Raw genomic sequence first — 6787 nt, forward strand, 5'->3', positions numbered from 1 at the left:
CTGAGGGAGCAACACCCCCAGTTCTCAAACGAGAGGAGGCTCGACCTGCAGCATGTTCCAAAGCTGGAACAGCTAGCAATAATTTACTTAGCTGTGGGAGCAACACACCCAGTTCTCAGTCGAGAAGGGGGCTCAACCTACAGCATGTTCCAAAGCTGGAACAGCTAGCAATAATTTACTTAGCTGTGGGAGCAACACACCCAGTTCTCAGTCGAGAAGGGGGCTCGACCTACAGCATGTTCCAATGCTGGAACAGCTAGCAGTAATTTACCTTAGCTGAGAGGGGGGGTGGGCTCAACCTACAGCGCGATTGTTAGAATCAGAAGGGTAAGTGTACTGCAAGCTAGCCAAAAAACTCAGCGCATCAGAGAGGCAGAGGAAGGGCCTAGTTCGCCTGATGCTGCTGGTTCCAGGTGCCCTGAGAAAACAGAGAACTCAACTCTCACGTGAGAGGAGAACTCCGAATTCAGAAGGAGTAGTGTGCTCATAGGTAACCCTGTGATAAAAGGGGAGCACTGCTCAGCACTACCACATTAACCGCCCATGGAGTGAGGAATCCAACTCCTCAGAGAGAATTAAATGCTCGAAAAAAAAGCACCATGCTCACAATAACCCTAAATGGTGAGGGGAGCAATGATTCCAGAGTGTGTCGACAGAGACACACTAGTTGAGTGGAGCCCAAGGTACCGGGGTCTAAACCAACTCAGAGAAAGGGAACAAGGCTAATAACGCGTAACCCTTACCATACAGGATTTCAGAAAAGTGGGCAAAGCATAACGTGCACACTTACCACCAATGTGGATTTTAGAAAGTGCGCAAAGCATAACGTGCACACTTACCACTTATGTGGATTTTTAGAAAGTACGCAAAGCTTATTAACGTGTGCACTTACCATAGTATGGATTAAAGAGTTTTCCAAGCATTGCTCACAGAAACCCGGAAGTACTGAGCCAAATGGGAGAGGCAAGCTCAAATACAACCCTCTAAGGTGAGGGGAGCACTGCCTGAGACAGCATTACACAAGAAGGCTCTCGCTGAAGAAGAAGAAGCGTTGACGCCCTGTCTGGATCACATCCCTTAGGTCTTTTACCTACCTTCCTTTGACCCGCGATTCTTCCTACCACTACCCGCGGGCGGGGGAGGAGCGCGAGCCGCGACACTAGCCTTCTGTGCCCGTCTCTGATCCTCAAACCGAGACGGGCCAGGACCCCTGGGTTGTTCGGGCTCAGACCTGGACCTTCGTGAAGGCTGCTGAGCATGCCTTTGCCTCCCTGAACTTCTCGACCACCGTCTCAACGGAGGTACCAAAAATACGGAAGGCGAAACTTGCGCATCGAGAAGAAAGCCCCTCTCTTTTTCCTGATATCTGCTAGGTTCACACACAGATGTCCCTCCGTCACTACCATAGCCGCCATGAACCTGCCACTAGCAGAGGCGGCCTGCTTAGTAGCACGGAGAGCAAGATCCGTGGTGCGGCGCACTCAGCTACCTCATCAGGAGAAAGGCCCTCGCCTTTATCCAGGTCTTTCAGCAGGTCAGCCTGATATGCTTGGAGCATCACCATCGTGTGCAATGAAGCGACAGTCCGATCTGCTGCTGCTGCGTGTGCCCTGGCATTCGAGCGAGATGTCAAGGAGGGAGTCTTAAGAGAGGACGTCTCACCCATAGAGAGATAGCTGGCCAGTGTCTCTCTCTATAGGGGCATCTTCTCATAACCGCTTTCGCGCATCGCCTCGATGTTGGCATAACTCGTATGCTGGAATCAATGGATGCCTGAGGAAAAACGGCCTCTTCCATTCCTTCTCAATCTCTGTATGGAAAATAGGATGAAAGGAAGGCTCACCTGAGCTGGAGGGTTATGGCCAGAAAAATAACGTTCATCGAGATGACCTCGCGACATCACTTTCTTCACCCGTTTCACGGCAAGTAAAGCCTCACGGTGGCGCGATCCATAACTTTCAAAAGCTCATCATACGCAGGACAGGAGGATTGGGAGACTCAGCCTCAGCTTCTTTGCCCTCCTCAGACATTTCCTGCTTTTGCTGTGCCGAACCCAGCAGAGCACTGGCCCCTGGATCAGACAATGTTAATGAAATAACATCATCCTCCAGCGGCTCACTCTCGTCCACAGCCGACGATCGCGAAAGGGAAAACCCCTCTTCAAACTCATCGGCCAGATTCACCTCCGATCCCCACGAGCTCATTCTGCTCCGTGCCTCAGCAGCGGCGGGTCCTGAATCGCGGGAAGCAGATGGCTGCCACTCTTTCCTCTAAAAGAGAGACAAACGAGAGCGGAGTGCACGCCGATTGCCCACTCGGAGATATCACGTTCGTGCTCTTCGCCCAAACAAATAACACATAGATCATGTGTGTCATCAGATGTTAAACAACGACAACACGGATGCACACATCCTCTAAAAGCTTTGCTAGTGCTTGCCATAATGATATGAATAGAGATCGCTCTTACCACAGAAATGCACGCTTCAAACAAAACAGTCAATGAAAACAAAGAAGAGGATGATGTGTTCTCCCGGTGCCTATTTATAGTATAGTTGCACTGGTAGTGACGTCATGGCTGTCGCCGGCCAACGTGTTGTTGGTGTTTTTTCAATGTATGCTTCAGACACGGGTCACGATGAGGCATTCCCCATAGCGACCCCTAGAGGACGCAGTTCGAAGTTCCCATGAAAGGGAACTGAACACGCTTTTTAGTGCCACCCACTGGTCATTTACATATGTTTACAGTGCTTCTCCTCCAACAGTTTTGTGTTTTTGTAAGTGCGTAGGCTACAATTTATTTTATCATCACTCAGCAGCTTTAGGCTCAATGTTCGCTGGTTCCATATCTTTACACACCCCATGTGGGATATTTAATCAGCTCAAGACAGAGAGGATGCCAAAGGAAATGAAAAATATCCTGAACTAGTAACGGTTTTGCCTTTTAATGTGCTCTCCTCATACACATATCACCTGAAGTACAACATACAATATTGAATTTTAGGCAGACATGAAATAACAGTGAGTTTAGCATGTGTTGTCTATATTTGCAGAGGTAAGCAGTAGGCCTATTGTAATGGTCTTTCAAGGCGAGGATCAGTATTGAATTGTTTTTCCAATGATTTTTGCTGTCTGATTTTCCTCGGGTTGGTGTGCAGTAATGGTGGCTCCTCCCTCAGGCTACAATGAGCATTAAACAGCTGACGTTATTCTTCAAGCCGAGCTCATGTTCTCATGCTCTGTGGTATTATTGTTGAAAAACCAGCATATGCTGGTTTTTTCAACAGATTAAACCTGCACCTGAATTCATTTATTTTAATATTAGCTTTCAGATCTCTTATAGACTGAATATAAAAGTCTGAATATTTTCACAATACAAGCTTCAGTGCGCATCAAAAAGTAGCGACTAATTTTCTCGTTCATCACACCTGCTCTGAATAAACTAAATAAATAATTCAAACAATGTAATTAGAAATAACTTTTTTGTGTTTTAACAGACTGAAGCATTAAAATGTCTTTCACTTTAGAAATTCATGACCAGTTTATAGCCTGAGAATTTTTATTTTTTTTACTTAACCTGTGTAAAGCGAGATTTATTTATTACTGATAAATGTGGATAAATTGTATTGCTGTGGTGTACATGAATCAGATTATTTTTCAGTTAAAATAAGTTCAGGGAATAAAATTGGTGAATTTTCTTCGTAAGTTTGTTTGGGTAAATATCACTTGTCTGGCTCACATTAAAATAATAATAATAATAATAATAATATAAAGATAAATACTTTGGAAATAAAGTCTATTTGTAGTCTGTAGGGCCATTAAGATTTCTCATTACAAATGCAATACACACACACACACATACACAAACACACATATAGCATTCGTAATGAAAAATCATCTTTATTTCACAATAAAAATACATGGCAACATTATTTTGAGCTGGAAAAGCTGATTTGGACATGACTGCAACAAAAAAACTAGCATGAGCAGCGCTGCACAGTGAGAACAGTAATCATTTCAAGGCTTTTGTAAGGACAGCTGGTGAGAGTCTTTCATGCTGGGACCATCTTGCGACACATCTGGTTGCCTTTTGGTTTATCCTTGATGTGTAATTAGTGATCAAGCATTCAGACCACCCTGGACAATAGGACATGACCAAAATGAACCAAAGTTCTGGATAAGTTAAGGGATGTGCTGTTCATTTTTAACTTATATTAAATACTACAACATTTGGAATATTTTTTTTATATTTTAATTTTAAGGTTGTGTGTTTTTGTCATATATATAATTATTTTTATAAAATGTCAAATTTTTTAATCAATTTTGACTTCATCGTTCATCGACTAAATAACTAGCAGAAAAAGTTTTTTTTTCTCCAGTTAACATTTATTTTATTTCAAGCAACAACAATGTTTTGATTTTTATAGTTTTAGTTTTGATTCTTTTAACTATAACTGACATGTTCCATTAATGATCAACATAAATTAAAAAGTTGAAAAATTACTATAAAGATTATAATGACTGCTTATTGTTCCGTCAGCATGGTTTAAACAGTATGAAATACCTGGAAGCATTTATAGCATTAATAGCCTTAAAATCGAATTGGTTGATAGGCACATTGTCCAGGATGTTGATCCAAAACATGGACCTTTATGGTCCGGCTGTGGTAGTTGATGGTGATGTGCTGCCCCTCAGTGGTCACTCTTCATATGATCATTACAGGACAATCCAATCAGACAGCTTCTATTTCAAAGAGTTTCCACACAAAAAATAATTGGAGAAACTGCCAAGACCTCAAGTGAATGGTGAGAAAAGAAGTTAATTTATCAGTTCAGTAGAATTTCTTCTTTTACTTTCTATATGTCTTGTTACTGAGATAAGATGCAAATCTGTAACATAGGCCTACATAGATACAGATCATGTGTACCAGAAATATGACGTCTGAAAAGACCAAACAAGAAAAGAAAACTGAATAGATGAAAGAAAAAAACCTATTGGACCAGTTGCAACAACAACAACATCATCATAAATCAGTCCACTGCAATAATATAATATCTGATCTTGTTTAGCATCCAACTCGAATTGCACCTGCATTAACCATTGTGTCCTGTTAAGCCTGTCCATGTTCACAGGAATACATTCCTGTTTGCCAAAGGGCATGAGCTAAACTAGACTGGCATTGGCGGCAGGCAAGTCAGATATCCAAAAACTAGAAATACTTGCAGTTAGACTTCATTTCAGAAAGTGTTGTTTTTAATCTTACAAATGCAAACTTGGAAGAAATATCAGCTTATATTTCATGACTGTTAAGAGAACTGATCAGAAGAAAAAAAAAAAAACACCATGTGTGAAAAAAAAATGCTATCATAAAACTGCAGTGAGTTTTTACATGCTCAGATTTTCAGACTGATGCATATACTGTAGAAATACATCAGTGGAACATGTATCACAAGAGACAATATGAGATGACTTTTTTTTAACTGGAGAAAGCAATATAATGAATACAGGACTCATTTAAGTTAAAAACGACTTAATTATGGATTGGTTTATTACAAACGTGCAGCTTTTCACTTCACAAGATGTTAATTGATGAACTGGAGTCATGTGGATTGTGATGTTTTATCAGCTGTTTGTACTCTCATTCTGACGGCACCCATTCACTGCAGAGGATCCACTGGTGACCAAGTGATGTAAAGCTACATTTCTCTAAATCTGTTCTGATGAAGAAAAACTGATTGACTTGAGGGCGAGTACATTTTTAGCTTTTTTTTTTATCATTATTATTATTTTTGGGTCAACAATTCCTTCATTGCAAATGTATGTCTCTTACAGTTTCCACAAATTTATGTACTCAGATCTAACTCTGAACACAGAAGGAGGTGATTATGACAAAAAACGTGTTACAGAGAGCCCTTTTTGATCAGGCAGTAATGTAATGCACTCTGACCCTGAAGGAATGGTAAAACACTCTTAACTTGGTAAATGGTAAATTGACACGCAGTGGTCATCAAACAAAACCGTAAAGGATGAGAATTTACAAGAACACGGCACCAACACGTTGCACATCGCATCAGTAAAATGGTTTGTTTAGCTTGTTTTTGACTATAGGGGCTTCCGTTCCACCATCTGCAGATAAAAAGACACAGTTCTCAAATAACACGCCTTACCTCGAGCTCCTGAGCTGTAATCAGAGAGCATTCTGGTCATCGTTTAGGATGTCAGTTGTTTCAAAAAACAAAGTTACAGTGTTCTTTATCACACGAAGCCATCTGTTTTCCAGTGTATCAGGCCGGAGTACACACCGAAACAGTTTACTTAGTATTTTAGGCAATAATTTACATGGAATGGGGTTTCTTTCATTGCATGTTAGGAACAAATACTCACACAAAAACATTAATCTTGAATTGTTTACATTCTCTAATTATTAAAGGAATAGTTTGCTCAAAAATAAAAATTACTCACCCTAAGGCCATCCAAGTTGTAGATGAGTTTGTTTCTTCATGGAAACAGATTTGGAGAAATGTAGCATTACATCACTTGCTCACTAATGGATCCTCTGCAGTGAATGGGTGCCATCAGAATGAGAGTCCAAACAGCTGATAAAAACATCACAATAATCCGAGCCCAGTCTCATAAAAATGCATATAAACAGTACGCCAAATAAAAACGAAAACTTGTGGTATTGATACGCAAAAACGGACTTTGGCGTGCATATGATACGCAGTTTTCACGTGCATATGATAAGAAAATTATTGGCGTGCATATGATACACAGGTTTCGTGTACATATG

Source organism: Sinocyclocheilus grahami, unplaced genomic scaffold (assembly GCF_001515645.1).
Source record: "Sinocyclocheilus grahami isolate Dianchi unplaced genomic scaffold, SAMN03320097.WGS_v1.1 scaffold580.1, whole genome shotgun sequence".
Lineage (NCBI taxonomy): Eukaryota > Metazoa > Chordata > Actinopteri > Cypriniformes > Cyprinidae > Sinocyclocheilus > Sinocyclocheilus grahami.